We start from the raw sequence: 22,242 nt of genomic DNA on the forward strand, positions 1-22,242 counted from the left end.
TTGATGAAAGCATATTTTTATAATTGTACTATTAACTCTAGTCCATATTTTAAGTTAGGGTTCCCTGTATTTTGCAGTTCCATGGATTAAATTTTTAAAAAAATTCTAGTACTATATATACAATCCAACATTTCTTTTTAAAACCATATTCAAACATATAGTGCTGTTCATCACATTCACAATGTAGTGCTGCCATCACCACCATCCTTACCAAAACTTTTCCATTGTCCCAAACAGAAACTCTGTATTTTAAGTCTTAAATCCTTGTTCCCTACTCCTACTCTGCTCCCTGGTAACCTATATTCTATATTCTGTGTCTATGAGTTTGCTTATTCTAGGTATTCCTTATCAGTGACATCATGCAATATTTGTCCTTTTGTGTCATCCATATAATTTTGATGATTGGCTTTTCCATTTCTTCAAAGAAGGCTGTTGGGTTTTGATTAGGATTGTGTTGAATCTGTAAATTACTTTGGGTAGAATTGACATCTTAACTATATTTAGTTTTCAAATCCTTGAATATGTCATTCAAATCCATTTATATGTCATCTTTTTTTTCAGCAACGTTTTGTAGTTTACCATGCACATCATTTGTTAAATTTATCCCTAGATATTTTATTCTTTTATTTGCTATTATAAATGGAATATTTTTCTTGATTTCCCCTTCAGATTGTTCAATAGTATTGTATGGAAACATTGTTGATATTTGTGTGACCTTGTGCCCTGCTACTTTGCAGAATTCTTTTATTCTAGTAGCTTTGTTGTGTGTTTTTTTCAGGATTTTCTATATACAGGATCATGTCATTTGCAAATTGGAAACATTTTACTTCTGCTCTCTGATTTGGATGCCTTTTATTTATTTATTTTTCTGTGATTGTGGGCGTGCTTGTCTTGTTCCTGATCTTAGGGGGAAAGCTTTCAGTCCTTCACCATTGAGAATGTTAGCTGTGTTTTTCGCATATGCTCTTTATCATGTTGAGGAAGTTTCCTTCTGTTCCTAGTTTTCTGGGTACTTTCATCCAGAAGGGGTGCTGGATTTTGTCAAGGATCTTTTCTGAATCAATTGAGATGATCAAATGTTTTTACCCTTCTTTCTGTTAATGTGGTACATTACATTAATTGATTCTCTTATGTTGAACCTATCTTGCATTTCTGGGGCAAATCCCATTCTATTGATGTGCTGTTGCACTCAATTTGCTAGTATTTTGTTGATTTTTGCATCTATATTCAGAAGGAATGGTCTGTAATTTTCCTGTCTTGTGGTATCTTTAGTGGCTTTGGTATAAACTTGGAAACTATCTCCAGTTACTAAGCAGGGCCCTGATAGGGGTTACCTTGTTTTGTTTTCCTTTCACAGGATCATTGTCTTGTGTTTCCTGTCGTCCAATGTTCAAAAACTGCTGTTTCATGTATTTTCTGCTTTTTCTAGTTATTTAAGGTGAGGGAGTAAAATCTGTTTCTGTTAGTCCATCATGGCTGAAAGTTGACAACCCTCAATTTTGCTTTTTACCCTTTTTATTCCTGATTACAAAAATAGCATGTGTTCCTAACCCTTTGGATCCCTGACTTTTTGTAATTACACCACTTTTACAATAATATCTCTATTTCTTCAGTTTTTCTTTGCTCGCCTTGCCTCTTTAGTTTGCCTCTAATATTAGGATATCTGGTAGTGTTGATCCTAGTTTGTCCTCTTTCTTTCCCCTTCCTGCAGTGTCAACCATCATCTGATATGAACGCAAGAAGGGACAGGTTGGGGTTGTTCAGTCCTGCATTCAAATCTTGCTTCTACCACTTATTGTGGTATGGGTAAACTTTGGCTTATGGAAGTTAATAAGAAAAATTTCTAACATTTTTTGGGCTCTTAATATGTACCTGGAAATGTGCTATGAACTTCATATATATCATCTCTAATCTGCCACAATAATACTGTGAGTAGATACTTTTGTTTTTTTAGAAATGGGGAGACAGAGGATCCAAGATGTTATGTCAGTTGACCCAAGTGGAAAAGCCAGAATTTGGACCCAGGTTTGTCTAACTAGACAAGGGCGACCAACACCCTGGTTTACCTGAGCCCTTCCCGGTTTAAGCACTGAAAGCCATACATGCTGGGAAACCCCTCAGTTCCGGGGAAACCAGGGTGGCTGGTCACCCTCCTAAGTGGACGTGCTCTCCCTACCTCCCTTCTTGATACCCATTTCATACTTTCTGGGTAGTTTAAACACTGTAAATGAAGTTAAACATTTTATATGGCTCTGACACATGGTAAGCACCTAAAGGTAGGAGCTGTTATAACCATTTCTGTTTCTAAGCCTTCTGACTTTATGGTAGCAGACATTTGTTATTCCTTTTGATTGCCCAACATCTGAACATCATTCCTGCGTGTGTGGAATCTTCTACCTTATGAGGCAGGATCCAATTCCCACCCTGGAGGTAGCCAGTCCCCAAAGCTCCCTCCCTGTCCAGCCTGGCAGCTCGAGTATAGGCTCATTGCACAGGCCTCAGCAGTCAGTATGTCCCCATTCTCTGACCAGAAGCAGGCTCGTAGAGAGCAGGGCCCACGCTGGATTCTGCCTGCTGAGGATGGCAGTGGCGGTCACATCTGGGTTCTTGGGGTAATGGCTTCTGGAAGCTGAGGTCCAAGCCAGAGCTGTCAACTACAGAGTCCCTTTCCAGTGGTTTTGGCAAGCTGTTCCTCACCACACTAGGCCTGGAATGAATTTGGTGCTTGCTCCTGGATGCAGAGGAGCCAGTTCTCTGGCTGTTCTGGAAATTCTGTGAGTTGCCAGATATCCTTTAAAATTTTCCTTATCTGCTTAAATTAGCCAGAGTTGATTTCTTTCTCTGCAACAGAGAGCCTTTATTGATACATATACCATCTGGATATTGTGGGCGCTGCAAACTTAATGGGTCTTAAGTGGAACTTATTACCTTTCCTCACAGACCTACAGCACTTATATTCTCCATCTCAAGCACAGTTCCTCTGTGCTTACTGAATCCATGAGATTAGAAACTATCAACTCCTCCTTCCTAAATTTTGAAGTTTTCCATGGAAGGTCAGCCTCCTCTGGTTTTTCCTCTCCATCTTCTCTACCACTGCCTTCACCCGGGCCCCATCTCCTTTTGCCTTGGCGCAGCTTTGAATCCAGTCTTCTTTCTGCCATTGTCCCACAGAGATGCAAAACAGGAAGCAGAGAGGGTCTAACATGACTTGTGAGGGCCGTGAATGAGGACATAACAGCAGAGAGGAAGGTGGACAAAGGTGGATTCAAATGGGAGACGTTCATGCCTGGGATGGGAGAGTTAACAACTGTTTTTCCAAGGGCTTGAATGGAGAGAGAGGAAAAAATATTCTGGTTCTCCTGTGTAGCCCATTGATCCTTAACAGGGCTTTTATATGGTAAAGGGGCAATGGCTTCATTGCATCCTCAAGATAACACTTCTGGGAAATGATTCTATCAATCAAAATTGAACCAGAGGAGCAAAAGTAGTAGGTATGATATATTGAGAGATGTCTTAATAAAAATTGGATTATATAATTGCGGGGGCTGGCTGAGTCCAAAATTTGCAGTGTAGGCTGGCAGGAAGGGAGGACCACAAGTGGGCAGGGGCCAAAGCTGGTGTGCAAGAAGTCAGAAAGGGCAGGCTAGAGAAGGGAGAATGTAGCCCCCCTGCTGCTTGGAATCTTGTTACCAGGAGAAGCTCAGTCCCCTTTAAGAGCTTACCTGATTAGGCCCAATGAGGATACCCCTAGTTTAAAGTCAACTGATTTCAGATTTTAATTACATATGCAAAATCCCTTCACAGCAGCACCTTAGCACTTGATTGAACAACTGGGAGAAGGTGTGTGTGCTACAAAATGGCTGCTCCCTTCTTTCGTCCTTGTAGTTCAGCCCAGTCAGCACATCTAACAAGCATCACTCCCAATAGAATATCGTTCAGCTGGAAAAGGAATCAAGTCCTGATGCATGTCATCACATGGATGAACCTTGAGGACATATGTTGAGTGAAATAAGTCAGAAAAGGACAAATATTGATGATTTCACTGTTATGAACTCATTATAATAAGCAAACTCATAGAGTTGGAATCTAGTATATGGGTTACCAGAAGGTAGTTTGGGGTTAGAGAATGGGGAGTTGATGTTTAAATTGTACAGATTTTCTATTTCGGCTGATGGTAGAGGTTTGGAAATGGATGGTGGTGATGGTAGCATATAATTGTGAGTGTAATTAAATACACTGAATTATGTATGTGAATGTGGTTAAAAGAGGAAACTTTAGGTTGTGTATATTACTAGGATGAAAATGAAAAGATAAAAACATCCAACTATAAAACAGTTAATTCTATTATAGACAATGGACCAAAGTTAATAGTACAAGTATAAGAAAGTTCTTTCATGAATTATAGCAAATGTACAATACTAGTACAAGGTGGTAATAGGATGGTATACTGGAGAAAATATGCCTTATGTAAATAATGGGTGATAGAACTATTTTAATCTTTCATCAACTGTAATAAAGATAACTACTATTTTTAAAAATAGTATAATTATTTAAAAAGTGTTATCATCAATAGTAATAAATGTTCCACACCAATGAAGGTGTTGGTGGGAGAGTAGTGTACAGGAATCCTGTATGTTATGCATGATTTGTAAACTCATAACTTCTCTAATAAAAAAATAAAACATCACCGTGATCATATCAAATGTAGGTTTCAATGTAATCTTTTTAATTCTAGGAGTTGATGCCTTCTGGGTGAGTGGTGTCCCATGGTTTCACTTGGCTATCTTCATATCAATCTGAATTTTGTTAATCTTGCACATCTTTCCCAGGAAATCCTACTGTCTTTGTTATCTTCTTGACATCTTCTCCCTGTTGCAGTGTTAGCCCTTGTCATACACACAGAAAGATGTAAAGTTGCTGAATTCTCGTGGACTGGGAGACGATGATTTTCAGTGATCAGAGAGGCTAGAGGGGATTGATAATCTGAGGGTAAAGTTGGGCAACTGGAGAGTAAATGTTGGGAACTGAGAGTTACTAAAAACTGTTTAAATAATAATATGTACCAGGCACCCTTCCAAGTGTCTTCCATGGTTGACTCATACACATCCTTGCAATAATCCCTCAAGAAGGTATTTGGGGAAGTGGAGGTGGTTCAAGTGATTGGGTGTCTCCCTCCCACATGGGAGGTCCCTGATTCAGTTCCCAGTGCCTCCTAAAAAAAGGCAGACAGAGAGTAGACAGTGAGTTCAAACCACAGTGGGGGGAGGAAGGGAGATAAATAAATGTTTTTGTTTCTGTTTTTAAAAAGAGAAGGTATTTGGACCATCCTCATTTTAAGGGAGGGGAAATTGGAGTAGAGAGGTTAACTCTTTCTACTGAGTGATCCAGCTGGGATTTGAACCCAGGCAGTCTGGAGTCAGAGCCTATGCCTTAACCTTCATACTATGCTGAGTTTTTTCTGTCCCATATCCCTACCCGATTGTGGAGGTCAGGGTCTGTACTGGTGAGAAACAAGGACTTGTGGTCCTTGGTTATCTGGTGGCAGAGAGTGAATAATCTTGTCAGGTATGTTAGTGTCATTTGTAAGCCATGGAATCTTAGGCTCCACTTCCAGAGCTGTGGCCCCTCTGGCCCTTCCCCTGAGACACAATCAAGATCCCTCATACCATCTCAGTATCTGGGCCATGCAGATTTCCCCCTTGCCCATACTCAGGCTTTATTCCACCAAAAGTCTTCCAGATTTGTGTCTTGAGACTTCAACTAAAGCTCGTGGCCAGTTAGACCTTCTCACAGAACGTTCCTGCTGGGTTCTAGGCCCCACACTCATTCACTCATTCATTCGCTCATCCAACCAACCAATGTTTGAGCATCTCCTGTGTGCCAGGCATCATGCTAAGTCCTGGAAATGCAGCTGGTAATGCAATAGACAGGTTCTTGGTGTCTTCACAGTGGTCACAGTCCCAGGTCACAGAGAACTCTGGGTGGGACAATTGCTTACCAGATGGGAAAGCCAGCCCATTATGCCGCGCATGCTGCCTTTCTTCCTCATTAGCAGCAGTATGTGTGTTCTCCTTTTGTAGGGGAATGCTTTAAAGTGATTTTACATCAGTGAAAGTCCCTCTTCATCATCCTCTTGGCCCGTTTTTTCCCCTCCTCCATCCCACAGTCCCCCCAAAGGTGACCTCTGTTATCCATTTGGTGTGTATGTTTCTAGGTCTTTCTTGCATGCATTTAATACAGGTATGAATAGATTGTGTTTCATAAGTGCTTACTGTAGGTAGATGGATGAATCTGTTCTCATGTCTGCACATGCCTCAGCATCCCCACATACAAGGCTGGGGGTGCTGTGGCCCTGTACGGACATTGCCCCTAGTTCAGGGCTCTGCCCACAGAGGGGCCTTCTAGAATGTTTGCTGATTGAATGCACACATATATTTCTTGGACTAGTACTACTCCTTGCTCTGGGACTTTGGGGAAGCTGAGAGCCTCCCAGTAGCCTCCATCCCTAGCATTCCATTTGAATTAGCAGAAATTTCAACCACTGCTCTGTGAATGGTTCCATATGTGCAGGCTTGGGGAGAACAAGATAGCTAGAGAGCCAATCTTAAAATTAAAAGTTGAATTAAACTTGGGGTGGGGGGACAGTCACCATGACCTAAGGACCCAATGAGGGAAACAGTATCTTCACAGGCTCCTTCAGGATTGTTAAAACAGTGGACTGGATCTATGCCTTGATGAAACAAGTGGTTTGCTAAGCCAATTAATTAAGCTTGCACCTTAGCACAAATCTTGACAAGTTTTAAAGGCTCTGAAGGACAAAGACAGAAGCAGTAGAGGAAATAGAGTGTCCACACAGAGTGACTGAGAATAGTTTAATGAGAGATTTGAGGGCTAGTTAGTCTTCAGAAGGAGATTTCAAAGGAGGCACTGTCAAGTGCCCACACAGATTTTTTTCTTGGAGACTGTGAGTCATTGAGGATGGCTCTGAGAGCCTAGTAAGTAGTGATTGAGATGTCAAGATGAAAGAGTATGACGTAGGGTTTTAGTGGGGGATGGAGTGGAGGGCGTTTGGGGAAGAAAAAATGAGGACTGCGTGTATTATCCAGAAGTGGAATGGCCGCTTTAGATGGCATAACCGTGTAGGAAATGGGACTGCAGAATTAGATCTGCAAAAAACAAAGAGTTGATTTGAGAATGAGCAGGGGACCAGGCCTGTGAGACTGGGGAAAAGGATGACATCAGTCACATGCTTTCATTGTAGACTGACTTACATTGATTTTGAGACTTGCTCAGCATAAGGAGTTCATTTTGGAAACTCACTATGGATCATTTGGCAGCAGGGAAAGAAGGTAGCAGTGTGGTTAAGAAACTAGACCTTGTATCAGACAAGCTTCAACACATCTTTTTGACAAGTTATAAGTTCTAAAAGCCTCAGTTTCCTCATCTGTAAAGATGAGTAGAAATTATACCTACCTATTAAGGGCTGTCGAAAGGACTAAAGGAAGAAACGCATGTAAAGAGTTAGTTTAGGGTAAATGCTCAATAAATGTTAGCTGTAATTATCAGAGGCAGGCAATGTGATTTGTGTCCCTGTGATGGGGGGTACATTTTTACTTCAGTTTCTCAAGTCAAATAGAGTAGGCAACTGGAGGAGGAAATAAATAGGACACAGGTGCAATAAAATGGATTTTGGCCAGAGTCACACAGAAAGCGCAGAGGAGAGTGTTCAAGCTATGGTGGAAGTGTTTATCTAATTAGAAGGGGGAGTTGAGGGGTATGGAATGTTGAAAGGGAGAGAGAGAAAGAAAGGGAATGCATTTTTCTGTTACCCTGCCCGTCACCAGCCTGTGTAAAGCATTCACTAGTGTAGTGTGCCCCAAAAGATATGGGGTTATGTGGAAATGGATGGATTGGCCCCTTCTCACTTGGTGTTCACAATACAAATTGTCATGATCGGCAAAGTGAGCGTAGCGATAGAAGAAATAAACACAGCAAATGGGAAGGATCGCAAATCCAGCAGAAGCCTGACTTCTTCAGGATGTGACTGAAAGCCCATGACCTCAGGGCCTTTATACAATCTCTGACAGAGTTTGAGTGCCCACTTCTTGTACTGCCCTGTTGTAGGTGCTCTGCTAAACATATAGCCTGAGCTTCGATTTTTAGGCTCATTTTGGAAGAGGGCAAATGGGGAGACCATTCAGGAGGCTTTGATGACACATGACAAGTGAAAGGGGATAAGATCAGACTAAGGCAGTGGGACTTAAAAAGAAAGGACGAGGGAAGCAGACTTGGCCCAGTGGTTAGGGCATCCGTCTACCACATGGGAGGTCCGCGGTTCAAACCCAGGGCCTTCTTGACCTGTGTGGAGCTGGCCCACGCACAGTGCTGATGTGCGCAAGGAATGCCCTGCCACGCAGGGGTGCCCCCCACGTAGGGGAGCCCCACACGCAAGGAGTGTACCCTGTAAGGAGAGTCACCCAGCGCGAAAGAAAGTGCAGCCTGCCCTGGAATGATGCTGCACACATGGAGAGCTGACACAACAAGATGATGCAACAAAAAGAAACACAGATTCCCGGTGCCGCTGACAACAATACAACAGTAGAAGTGGACACAGAAGAACACACAGCTAATGGACACTGAGAACAGACAACTGGAGGGGGGAGGGGTAGGGAAAAGAAAGAAATAAATAAAATAAATCTTTTAAAAAAAGAAAGGACGAATGCAGAAGCAAGAGCTCTTGCATTGGTAAATATCAGTAGGACCCAGCAAGAATGAAGGATAAAGGGTTACAATTCCAGGGCTCTTTTCTGGGTGACCAGAAAGTCCTTTTAGGGGACACTGGAGGAGCTTGGACTAGAGCTGCTCTCATTTTAGAGTGTTTAGGAGTCACCTGCAGAGTCTGTTAAGACTGCAGATTCCTAGGTCCCACCCCAGACCAAGTGAAGCCAAATCTCTGCAGTGAGCCTGGGAATCTGCCTTTTTTCGCAGGTACCCTGGAGCATCCTGATGCAAGTGGTCTGCAGATCACACCTTGAAAAACACTGGGCTAGGGAAAATAAGACTTTTAGTCTGGTCCTCCACAAAGCAGACAAGGACTGAGCTGCTAATACTTTTTTTGGCAGGTGAAAGCCCAGGATAAAGAGGGGGAGGGGAGATGAGCCAGTCCCGAGAGATGCAATAGGATGCATTGGTTTCACATGCTGGTTATCATTTCAAAATAAGCAGTGAAGAGATCGGGCAGGTTGCTTAGCATGCGGCTACTGCAGAGAGTTTGCAGGAAGGAATCGGACCTCAGCATGGCTAGGAGAAAGAAACAGGGGAAGCTGTCTCTCTCCCCTGCCTGGCCCTCACTCCCCACTGGTAAAACTCATCCCATGGGGAAGTAACTCTCCTAGCTCTCAGGGTCGTGCCATCTGTCCCCCAGGTAGCCGCTCAGCCAGACCCCACCCCCCTGGAAGTAGAGGGACAAGCCAAGTGAGTGGGGTGCTGGCCTGGAGCTGAAGAGAGTAGGATGAGGGAATGGGAGAGGGCACACAAAGTTTGTGTCCCCGGACGGTGAAGAAGACGGCTGGGAACAGTAGACTTCTAGTTCCCATTCTGACTTACAGTTTTGAAACTGGATGTTAAGAAGAAAGATTACTGAGGAAATGACCTAAATAGAATTGTTAACAACGGTCACAAGAAAGGAAGCCTGGATTTGTATCCACCGTGTCTTTAAATTTTTCTTTGTGTTTCTTACCCCAGGAAAACTTCGTCACAGAGGACACTGATGATTCGTGTGAGCCGTTGCAGACTTTGTGACAGAGCCTTCGTGAATCCAAGGTATCATTTGTTTATTTTATATACTGAATTAACTTTCCACCTTCTCAGTCCAAAGTTCTAATAAAAGGTTTCACTTGGACTAGAGAGCAATTGCGTTTGTGAATCTCATCCAAAATCCCACAGCTTTTTCTCTGAAGACCTGTAAGTTCCTGAGACACTCTAAAAGGGATATAAAAATAATAATTGTAATTCTTAAGGTCTGCCAACTTCATACTGGGTTCCCGAGAGTAATAACCTTGTTTAACATTTATGTGAAGCTTTCCATCTGTGAGTTACCAGAACTTGGCTAACATTATATGCTGGCAAATGGCATTAATCTGTCATAGAAATAGAGGGAATTTAGTCTCAGGAAGTTTAAGTACCCGATCATGTTATATAAGGAGTCGGCAACAAATAGGCGATTAGACTTATTATCCTCTACCACCCTGAACCATTTAAAGATATTTCATATAGTTGTTGAGATCTGATCCTAGAAAGTAATATCTCCTGACAGTCATAAAGATGTTCATAACTCAGTTGTGAGAGGTTGATTTTCAGTTGTATGTGCATGCTTGCCAGGGGCAAGGGGTAAAAAAATGCTGCTGTTTTTGATGCAATGTAACGATATGTGAAGCGAGGCAAAGGATTGGTAAGAATGGGTAGAGGACTCATGGTTTGAGGCAGAAGTTAAAGAAGGGAGAAATTACCAAGTTGTAGATTATCAAGCATTATCAGGGCAATGCAGAATTGAGTAAAGAAAAGCTCTTGAACAATTCAAAGGGCAAAATGGGCACCAGGGAGAAATGAGAGGATCGTGTCCAGCAAAGAAAGAAAGAGAGAAGGAAGGAGAGAGGGAGATTGTTGTAGGAGGTGAGGGTAAGCCATTAAGGAATTTACAGGAAGAGACACTTTGCATATAGAAAAGAGATGACTATTTTGGTCACTGCATTTTTGAGAGATTGGATATTCGTGCCTGAATCTGTAATGTTCACTCAAAAAGGTTTAATTGGGCACCAACTACCTGCAACACATTGAGGCAATAGTAGGAAGAAGAGTTTCTCTCTTGCTATGGTAACTGAGTGACTCCTCCCTGCCGGCCCCCCGCCCCCCGCCCCCAGGTCTTGGTATACAAACCTGTTTAAAAAAAGCAAGTCGGCAAAGGGGTTGAACAGGAAGGTTGGTCCACGAGGTTTTTGTTAGCTATAGAATTCTCTGATTGTGGGACAAGGTCCCTCCCTGGGGCTCCACAGAGGCTGCAGCAAATATGTTCTTAGCAGGCTAAATCCCTGTGGGGCTGGTAGGTTGTTTTACCTTCCTGCCTCACAATCTTATTTCTATCAGATAGGATTATTTAAATTGCAGATTGACAGAAAATCTAAGTGAAGCCAGTTTAAGTAAGATCGGAGTTTATTGGCTCATAGAACTAAAAACTCATGAGAGGATTCTTCCAGGAATAGTTTCATCTAGGACCTCAAATGCTTTCAGTGCTTGTGTTTCACTCTCTCTTTCTCTTTTGCTCTTATTCTCGCTCTTGGTTCTGTTTCCTGGAATCATCTTCATTTTCAGATCTGCTCTTCTCGTGGCAGCAAGGTGACTACTCATCACCTTTCAACCCCCAGCTTTGTTAGGAACCACATCTACTCAAGCGTACGTTCCCACACACATCCTGGGAGTCATGCTGATTATACCTCTCGGGGTCAAAAGCCCATTCTTCATGCCAGCCCTGTGGCCAGGGGGTTAAAATTGTGCTGCTAGGTTAGGTCTGGGCCACGCACTCCACACATTCCTCCTTGGAGCCTGAGATTTACCCCTGCCTAGCCTGTGAACTGGAGAGACTGGGAGGGTGTAACTGGGAGACCAAGAAATGGGATCTGGCAAGCCAAAAACTCATACTGGGTTACTCCAGGCACAGTGAAACCCAGAAAGAGTCCTGAGGTTCTGATCTAAAAAGCAGTAAGAAAAGGCAAGAGGGACAAGAAAGAATTCCAACTCAGCGATGGCCTGGGGATCAAACGATGTGTCCAGGCTGGCAGCTCCTTGCCCACTCAGGATGCCCTTTGTTCTGGGGGCTGAATCAGGGATTTTGGATAACCCTGGTACATAGTTACTTTCAGGAGATTATGGCGGGGGTGGGGGTACCCCACTTCCTGTTTAGGATTACACTCTTAACCCTCCCCTCCCACGCAGGCCATATGTTCATTCTAAGCCTCAGCATCCAGCCAGAAAAGCCCTTTGTGTTTTCTTGGCAAAACTGGAGCCCAGTAATTAAAGTCCATATGCAAAGCTGCTACTTCCAGCCCACACCGAAGTCTTTTAATTAGTATGTAATTGGTCAGAGAGGTACTATCAAATAGTTCCCAGTCTGGTCGGCTAGAAATGCAGCATTTGAAAAGTCCCAGACCAGAGAGGGATAATAAACGCTTTAAGTCCCATCTGCTGGAATGATTTGTTTAAGGTATAAATTTCTGGTCTGATACTATTTTTAACAGCTCTGCTTATAACTGTTTCTTCAAACACTGTAACAACTACCAGAAAATTCATTGGCGGCAGGAGTGTGAGTCAGTGAACTAGGAGGAAGCTTAGCAAACCTATGTTTTTCTCTTCAAAGAAATTCATAAAATGCAGTGAGGGTAGGGAGAGAAAGAAGCAAGATGGGCATTTGGTTGGAGCGGTGGGTCAGGGAGCTCTGGGGTTATGTCCTCTCACGGCCGCCAGGGAAGTCGCCGTTAGCAGCCTCTGGTCTTTGACGGGAATAGCACCCGCGTCCTTTAGCCGGGCTCCAAATGTCCTGTGTGTGAGAGGCTCTTAGCGTGAGGAAGTCCTCTGAATTCCCCTTTGTAGGCAAGGACCGTCCCCGTCCGCAGTGGAGAAGCAAAGGGAGCAAAGCTGGGAGGCCGTGGTCCGGTTGCTCCCGGGACGCTGTGTCACGAGTAACAGTAACGATGCTAATGGTGGTGGTATTGTTCTAGCAGGGGGAATGACAGCGATAGTGGTGGCGGCATGGCGTGGTGCCCATGTTCTGCAGCTCCCCACGTGCCAGCACCAAGCTCAGCCTTTTACATGCTTTGTCTCTTCTTCTCTTCACCCCAGTCTGGGAGTTGCTGCTGCTGCTCCCTGATTTAGTTTCCCAGGTGCTAAATCAGATACCATGCAGTGGGTTGGCTGAAACAGTGGGGAGTGACCGGCTCGTGGTGTTGAGACTAGGGGAAGTCCCACCCTGAGGCCAGCAAGGCCATGCTTTCTCCCTGCAGACTGCGGTGTCCTGGCGCTGGCTGCCAGAGACCCTGGGTCCTCCCTGGGCTTTTCTGTCACGTGACGATGCACGTGATGACATTGTCTCCTTTCTCTAACTGGTTCCATTGATTTCCAGCTTCTGGCTGCCCACTCCGTCCAATTTCCTTTGCTATAAGGACTTCGAGGATATTGGATTGAAGCCCCCCTTAGTTATACTTAGGTAATAACATCTTATTTTATGAATGGGTTCACATCCCAGGGACTAGGGTTGGGATCTGAACATGCCTTTTGTGGGGGACGTGATTCAGTCCCCCAAACTCTCACTACCTTATTGCATGAAGAATCTAAGACTGAGGGGTTGACAGACTTGCCCACGGTCATCCAGCTAGTGAGTGGCAGGGCCAGGATTTGAGCCCAAGCCACCTGACTCCAGCGGCTGGGCCCTGAACCACCGTACTTGCTGCCTCACACCAAGCGTCACTGCGGGTGCCTTGGATTTGCTTGAAGATCATACCATGAAAGAAGAAAGGTAGAAGGAAGCTGATGGCCAAGCCCCTTCCAGGTTCTTTTTTGGGGGGCAAAGCTGAAGTCGGAATTTATGGCTTAGGTGTGCAGGCAGCTGTGCAATGTGGGCCTCTAGGAGAATGAGTGTGAGGTCCCTCTCAACTTCTGTGCCTTTCTGTGCCCCTTCCCCAGTCCTCCCCCACGTGTGGACATGGGGCACATGGTGTTGATACTCTGATGGGACCATAGCCCAGAGGAGGGGCTGAGAATGGGAGCCTGTGTGTGGAAGGCCTCGGGGAAGTTACGGAGGCGTTCACGGCAGTGGGGGGCCAGGACGGCCTCGCCCGGGGCCCTGCCCATCTCCCTTCATGGGGTCAGAGTGGTAAGCGTCCGGGCGCTGTTCCGCCAGGAGCTCTCTTCTGCTGCCTCCTGGCTCCCTGCTGCCCAAGGGTAAGAGATGGGGCCTTCTCTCTTGTTTTCCCTTCCTCCTGGGAGGCTGAGAAGTAATTTGAACCAAGACCTGCACTCCCTGAGAGAGAGCCTGGCTGCCTGTTCTTTTTTCTTCTCCTTCTTGTTTCTTTGTGCAGCTGTTCATCCATTCATTCATTTATTCATTCGTTCCCATTCTTTCTTTCAAACACACCTACTCCCTCTCCTTTGGGTGGCAAAGTCTGGGGAGGTGGCCTGGGTTTGAGCCAGTCTACGCCCTGGTTGCATCACCTTATTCTCTTGCTGGCTTTCTCTCTGGTGTGTCATGATAGTGGTTGGCACTTGTTAGAGGTTCGTATTTGGGCCTGGGTGTGAATATTCAAGGACAGGACTTTGGGGTACTCTGGAAAGGGAGCTCAGGTCTGGGGTGGTCTTGCTGGGGTTCTGCTTAGAGCCCGAGGTCAATAAAAAAGCATTGCTTTGCCTTGCTTTGTTTTCTGTGCATCCGTGTCCCTCACGGGCCTTGCGGGGAGGGGTGGCTGACATGCAGAGGGGCTTGGCCCATCTGACGCTGAGACACTCTCGCTCCCTCAGTCTCCCTACTCAGGCACTTGCCTGTGGGCACTGGACAGGCTCTGTGAGACAAAGCAGGTGAAACAGTCTGGGTGAAAGGAGACAGGAAGAACGTGGGCTGGAGGCATGATGTACGCACTGGGAAGAGCATGCTGGAGAAGAAAGCACTCATATAAAATAGTATGGAACCAGGGAAAGGAAGGGAAGAGCTGAAGGAATTAATTGACTAGCAAGGGAAGTAAGAAAATCTGGCTTCTAGATAGAAGTCCCATTGAAGACAGGACCACTGATGGTTCAAAACACCGTGATCAACATCAGTTAAAGGGGACTAAGGCTAGAAGCTGGAGGAAGCAATATTCGTCAGGTACTTAAATTCTTGCTTCTGGATTGCCCTCTCCTTGTAGAATAGTTGTATTTTAAGTTTTTGTTGCAGCATAGTATTAATATATCCTGGCTTTGAAGAACAGTTGATTAGTCCCATATGAATGTTATTTAGAGTCCCTTTTTTTAACATCTGAAACAAAGGTTGATTTATTAAAAAAAAAAAAATCTCTGTAGCATTCCTGATAAAACTTATCTGATGGAATCACTGCATCTAGTTTGGTTTATAACATAGGGATGGTTCCAGCAGGCTAAGATTCCAAGTGGGTTTTTTCATGCTTGTCTGCACCTGCCAGATATCTGGCACATCTACTGAAGTTGCAAGACAGCTATTAGCTACCAACTGACACCAAGATTATAGGTTAACCTCTCAATAGGTTTAAACGGTATCATGTGTCCCCAGGGCAGAGAGCAGGGGTGGGGGTGGGGACGTGTGTGTGTGTTTGGCAAATGGTAGGAAGCCACTCTGGCCCAGGAGGAAAGTCTTCCTATTAACAATAGAAACAAACAAAGACAAGTGGGGTCAAGGTAGAGTTGTTGAACCTGGAGTCAGGCAGGCCTATGTTTTGGGGCCTGTCTGTATAACCTAGCAAGCCTTCCTTTGTCATCTTGAAAATGGGAATAATACCTGCTCTATAAAACAAGAGAAGATAGAATTCAATGAATTCATAACTGACATAAATGTGCCAAAGTCACAGGGAGCTGCATTAGTTGAAAATTAGCAGCAGTGACATTCACCTGGAAGAAGGAGAACTTTTAGAAACACCCACGTTGCTGAATGGGGCTTCAGTGTCAATGAGAGATGGAGTGAGCACACAGCAGTGGCATCTGGGCTCAAATACTTACTAGCCATGTGACCTCAGGCAGCCTCTCTGTGTCCAATATTTGCAAATGCCAAAATGAGAATGTCTGGGGAGAGGTGGTGGGTAAGATTTAAGCTGTGTATTAGTTAATGAAACACTTGCTGCTATAGCAGATCAACATCAAAATTTCAGTGGCTTAACTGAAATAAGTTTATTTCTTACTCATGAAAGTCTAAAATGGATGTTCCTGCTCAGCAGGTGGTTCATCTCTGAATAGCGATTCTGGTTCCCAGGTTCCTGCCATCTTGTGGCTCCGCCCTCTTCAACATGTAGCTTCCAAGGTCACACAGAAGGGGAAAGCGTGGACAATTATCATGGGAGGCCTGGAAGTAGCATTCATGACTTCTGTCCAGGTTCCACTGGCCTGGACTCAGTCTCTTGGGTACACCTAATTACAAGAGAGGCTGGGAAATGTAGTCCAGTTATGGGCCCAGGAAGAAGATAAAACTCTTAATGAACAATGAACCAGTTTTTACCACCATCTTCACTTTAATTGACCTGTGCCCTATTTGTTCTTGTGTGCATTTTTTTTTTTTTAAACTGTGGCCTTTAGAAAATGCCAAATTTGGGAAGTATTTGAATTTTTGTATGTTCATATGTGGCATAAATAAATGATAACCCTAAAAACGGTTCATCGCTTTTACTTTTTACTTTTAGTTGACAGTTGGGACTTTCTATTAATTTGGATTCTTAGCTTACACGTTTGAAATACATCCAGCTCACCTTGCACATAGTTGTCAGTCTGAAAAGTCAATGGATGGTTTATAATTTAGAAGCCATTTATCTCCATTTGGAAGGGGAATTGGGTGTGTAGTTAGCTTTGGAGAGCAAGAGCTCAAATGGGTTTAGAGGTCACCTTATCCTGAACACATGGAAGGGAAGGGTGGATTTCCAGTTCTTCATAGCCGAATGCTGAGTGTCCTGCCTCAGTTCTAAATAGCAAACGCAGAGGGTGAGCAATAATGGGGCTGTTTTTGAGAGTTGTTAAAATTCTCCTTGATTATCAGTGCTATGAATATGAAAGACGTTAGAGCGCTAAGCATGGTTCCCCTAAATGCTCCATTGCCTCTAGTGAACCAGCCAGAGGGCTAGGGTTGGCTTCGGATGACTGGACAGGTGGTCCTGTAATTAAAACCTTTCCCTTCTCACTGCAAGCCTTGTTTTGCCAGGAATCTGAGGTGAAGAAAATGTTCTGGTTGTGTGCCTATACCAGCTGCTTTGAAAGCTTCCTTACAGCTGTCCCCAAACCACAGCAGACAACCACATCTCTACTTTCAAAATCTTGGAGGCTTAGTATTATTTGAGGTAGAATAAGCAGGCATAGAGATGAGGGAAAGTTTCTTCCTCATCTCAAATGTACTGAGCCTTTTATGGATGAGAAAACTGAGGTATAGAGACGTAAGTGATCAAGGTCACAGTCTTGACCCCTGAGCTCAGATGCTGGGTAGCCTCTGTACCTAAGCATGTGCAAAATTTAACTCCTGATTTTTTCCTAAAAATCTGCCCCACCCTCAGTTTTCCTCCATCTCAGTTTATGGCCACTCCAGTGTTCCACTTGTTCAGGCCATAAAACCTTGGAGTCATCCTAGATTCCTCTCTTTCTCTCACATACCAAGTAGAATTTATCTGAAAATACAATTGACTGTATTTTCAAAATATATCCAGAGTCTAACCACCTCTCACCATTTCCAATGCTACCACCTTTATCAATGGTATTGTTTCTCACATGGGATTCTATAGTAACTTTGACCCTGATCTCTCTTCTTGTTTTGCCATCCTCCAGTCTCTTCTCATCATACCAGCCAAAAGATTCAGGACTGGTAGGAAGCTCTGTTCCAGGAGATGCTTCTGGAACCCAGGTTCTTTCCATCTTGTTTTTTCCCCTTCTCCTAAGGTGTCATGTTCCTGTGCTTGGTCAGAACTGGCTCAGTTTCATGTCCACATTCTAGCCCATGAAAAGGAATAAGAGGAAATCCTGGGAAGTAATTTCCTTTTAAGAAAGTGATATAAAATTTGCACACATCATTTCCACTTATATTTGGTGGGCAAATATGTAGCCACAAAACTATCTGTGAGGGAGTCTAGGAAATGCAGTCTCTGGGTAGATGGCCACATTCTCCACTCTTCAAGAAGAGGAGAAGAGATTTGGGGAATAACTAGCAGTGTCTCAGAGAGTCCAAGGAAGGAACTGATTAGACCAATAGGAGGCTGCTCAGAAGCCTAGGTAGGCACTGATGGTAGCTTGGCCTAGGGGAGAGGTATTGGAGATGAAGAGAAGTGGACAGATTTAAGATGTATTTTGAAGATAGAATTGGCACAACTTATAATAGGGTGGGTGTAGGGGCCCAAAAAAAGCAGGAATCAAGGGTGAGTCCCAGATTTTTCTGTGTTGAATGACAGGGTGATACCATTTCCTGAGATGAGGAAGCAGTCATTTGGAAATACCTCTCTCTGGGGCAACCACATGTGATCCAGTGTGTGTGTATCCTTGTAGGAGATGATCTTGGGTCACAGTGGAAGCAACTGTGCCAGGCTGGAATGGTCCAGAAGTGAAGTGTGAGGGGCAGTCTGCCAGGTTGATCAAATGCATTTTTTCTTAAAATTCTTTGGAGGCAGAAGGAGGGCAGCCCATCCTTGGTACATTGCTAGGCCAAAGTGCTGGGCAAAGTTGAGGTAGATTAAAAGAAGCCAGGTGCTCTAGAGCAGAAAATACCCATGGTTGGAGCCCCTGCTAGTTCTGGAGAGCTGATTTTATTTTTGGAGAAGCTAGGTAGAGGCATTGTTTCAGGACTTAGCTCAGAAAGGATCATGTTCCCGGAACCTGATGCTTCTTGACTTTGAGGGCGCAGTTGCTCTTAAGTGTTTTTCTGTCTCCTCTTTGCCTGGGTTGAATCTTCACGTGGGGAAATGTGTTTGCAATTAAAATAGTCAAGAGGCTGAGGGTCAGAAGGATGAATAACTCACACAGCTGGGCAGTTATGAGGCCTGCTTTGCCTATTTTAGGAGGCCATGTGGATAAGACGGTGGACTCAGGTTAGACTCACCTTGAGCCTGATCAATTCTAGAAAAACCAACAAAACCAGATTCCTCATTCTGAGTCAGGGGCAAGATGCTAGGCCTGAGAGCCCAGCTGGTACTGCCACCTACGAGAATGTGCCTGCAGCCTTGTTGGTTCCTACAAATGTTAGCTGTTATAAAAACACTACTTGTTATTAATTTTCAAATCACTCAGTATTGTGCCATGTAATTTTTTCCTTTTTTTTTTTTTTTTTAGCCTTTCTATTTGAAGCTGAGAAAGCTGAGGCTAAGTAATTAGTCCAAAGTACCATGGTAAGTTAGGAGTGCCAGGGTTTGAACACTTCCTCATAAACACTCTGGTGTCCAATTCACACAGACTCCGTTGGTGTCTTGAGGGTTTAGTGTCAATAGGGCCAGGCTGGCCCACAGCCCCCTTGGCATGCAGTTAAGGGAAAGAGCTCCAGGCATGAGGTCAATAAGCCTGGGGTTAGTTTAGCTCCCGCTTCAGTAGCTCTGGGACCCTGAGCCCTGAGTCACTTGTGTAGCCTCTTGGAATCTGTTCCTTCTCCCTTAAAATGGGGAGTAACTATTTTCCTGCCTGTCCTTGGGCATTGGGAGAATTCCAGGAGGCGGAAACTGTGAAAGCAAGTGGATGTTGGTAAACCATGTTACAACACAAGACCTTATTATGATTTCAAAGAATTGACCAAAATACATGCATGGGGCCTAAGTGCTTTTAGTTGAAGCTTGTGATTACTAATTGTGAGTGGGGAAAGGTGATTTGATGTTGGAATTTCCAATTCATGTTTATGGCAGAAGACAAAACACACCGTTTAGATGTGCATGAAAAAGAGAAGTGGGGAAAGGTGTAGCTTGAAAGCTTGCATTTCCCTGTGATGAAGGATGTTATTTAGTGATCACTGAACCTCTTGGATTAGTGAATTTAAGTTGATATAACCATCATCTCACCCAATTGGCATAATAACCTGTGAGACACAGGGATCGGCGTAATCCCCATTTTACAGATGCGGTTAAGGCAGAGATGGACCTGACGATGTGGTGGCGGCATCTTGGCTAGGGGCTGACTCTCCCACTCTCCCACTGGGGCACTTCTGCTTCAGCTAGGACTGACTAGGTTAAGCTCGGGGGCCTCATCTCGACTCCCTGCAGCAGGAGCTTGCTTCATAAACCTGAGAGTTAAATGGGTGATGTAATGAGGAGGATGGAGAAACGCCATGAGAAAGCCTGTGATTATTATTCTGGGGCTCTCCATCTCAGTATCAGGGACTTAGGGGGCATGAAATGAAAGCAAAGGGGTTAGTGAGCCTTTGTGAGGTGTTTTATCTAACCTGTCCTGGAAGAAGGCCTTTTGAGCTTTACCTTTGTCATTGACCTTTCAACCAAGGTCTTCTCATCCAGTTCTCCCTTTTCAGGGTTCCCTTTTGAGTCTTCCAAAACGTCTGTTATCGCGGCTCCTCGTCTCCACAATCATATGACCATTTCTGAGGTCACACTCCTGTGCCGTTAACAGAATTTAAATTGATGTCTTCCTCTTGAGTCACGCAGCCTAGGAGACTTTAGGAAGTGCCCTTGTGAGAAGAGTCACATACTTACACTTCATTTCTTAGGTGGGAAACTTGTATGTTCAACAGATTTCTTATCTTTTATGTTGGTCTTTTTTGACTTCCATCCCAGAATGTGGCATCTTCTAACCCTGTCTCCAAAATCTACACTGAATATGCTTAATTCAATGTACTGAATATCTATTGAGGGCCTCCACATGCATGGTACTTTTGTGGCCACTGTGGGTTTGGGTTAGAATAATGTTTCAGTTAAAAGGCACAGGCTTTCTTTTCAAACCTAGGTTCAAATCCCAGCTCCGTCACTTACTCGTTTAGTTACCTTAAGCAAGTTACTTAACCCCAGTTTCACTCCCTGTAAAATGGAGATAACAAGAGTACCCACCTCAACAGAGTTTTTGTGAGGATTAAATGAAGTATATGAAGTACTTAACTCAGTGCTTGGCATATGATAGGTACTTAATAAAAGCAAGCATAACTTTAAAATACATGTAAAGCTAAAGAAACACATGTGGCATTCCCTCCATATGCCAGCCCTGCTCTAGGCCCTGAGGATGGGCAGTGATGAGCAGAGTTCTGGCCGCATAGAACTCACAATCTATTTGGCAGTGTAAACAATAGTAAATTAAGTCATAAATATCATGTGAAATAGAGAAAATTCCTGCTAAGAAAAATAAAACAGAACAAGGTGACAGAGTGATGGAGGTGGGGTTTTGTTCCTTAAACTCGCCTCTCGATCCAGGGCCTTCCCACTTGCTGTGCCCGGTGCCTGGAATGCTTCCCCTCCCCCTAACCTCAAGAATTGTTCTTGCTTATTTCAGGTCTCTGCTTAAACGTCACCTCTTCACAGCGTCCTCCTCGCCTAAAAGCTTACACGCTCCCTCCCCAAAGTATACAAAGAGATACCGTTCCGGCCTTTGGAGGAGTTTACGATCCAGTAAAATTGATGACTAGTACACAAATGCATCCAAATTAAGGTCATTGCCTTAAGAGAAGTACAAATAAAAAGTATTCAGTTAAGGGAATCGGGAAAGACCATATTAAAAAAAAAAATCATACCTGAGTCTTGCTTGGTATAAAGAAGAACCACGTGGGTTCAAATCCCAGCTCTGCCTAACACTACCTTGGAGACTTGGGCATCACAGGGAAATCCACCTCATAGGGCTGTTTTGCTAAATCAGGAACATGATAAGCCCCAGGCGCCCATGGAAGTACAGGTGGAGGGCTCTCAGCAGTGCCCCCATCCCACAAATATATAATTTTCATAGTAGTGCTTGGTTTGGGATTCCTGTCAGCATTCTACTCTCATAATCTGGTCTTGTTCTGTAATTGTCTGTAGGGGCATCGGGCTGTGCCAGGAGAAGGGGAGCTTCTCGAGGACACAGACTGCAGAGTCCCCAACTGGCTGGCATGGCTGGCATGCAATGGCCGAGGACTGAGATTAAATGGTGCATGTATTTCGCAGAGGCAGAGTTCTTCTGCACAAGCTGGAACCTCAAGGGATAGTTCTGCTATATTCTCCATCTTGACACCTCAATACCCAAAAATGGTTTCTGACAGATGGGTGTTTAGCATGTTCTTGAAGGAAGGCGATCCCATGTCCCCTCTAGGGAAATGCATGCTGGATCTAACCAATAATTCAAAACACATGAAATGCCAGCATGTGGGCCTTTTCCCTCTAGCCCCGATTCTGGTTTAATGTCCCCAGGTTTTAGAAGGAATTAAAGAATATTGATTTTTCTGGTCCCAGAAGGCTGTTACCAGATTATTTTTAAAATCAGAGATAATCTTAAGACATGGAGATTTATACCAGCTAAGTCTTGATTGTTCCTGGGGTGCTTTGCCAGGCATATTTCTCT

General features: G+C 44.2%; 1 protein-coding gene across 4 annotated transcripts in view; it reads left to right on the forward strand.

Moving 5' to 3' along the window:
* ARHGAP26 (Rho GTPase activating protein 26) overlaps nt 1–22,242 on the forward strand; it is a 1,052,546-nt gene that overhangs the window by 143,277 nt on the left and 887,027 nt on the right. For all 4 annotated transcript variants that reach the window (XM_071210383.1, XM_071210390.1, XM_071210397.1 and 1 more), the window contains one exon: nt 9,745–9,822. The gene's annotated coding sequence lies outside the window, so the exon portion shown is untranslated. The remainder of the gene's footprint in view (nt 1–9,744; nt 9,823–22,242) is intronic.

This window comes from Dasypus novemcinctus, chromosome 2, assembly GCF_030445035.2.
Source record: "Dasypus novemcinctus isolate mDasNov1 chromosome 2, mDasNov1.1.hap2, whole genome shotgun sequence".
NCBI classification, from domain to species: domain Eukaryota; kingdom Metazoa; phylum Chordata; class Mammalia; order Cingulata; family Dasypodidae; genus Dasypus; species Dasypus novemcinctus.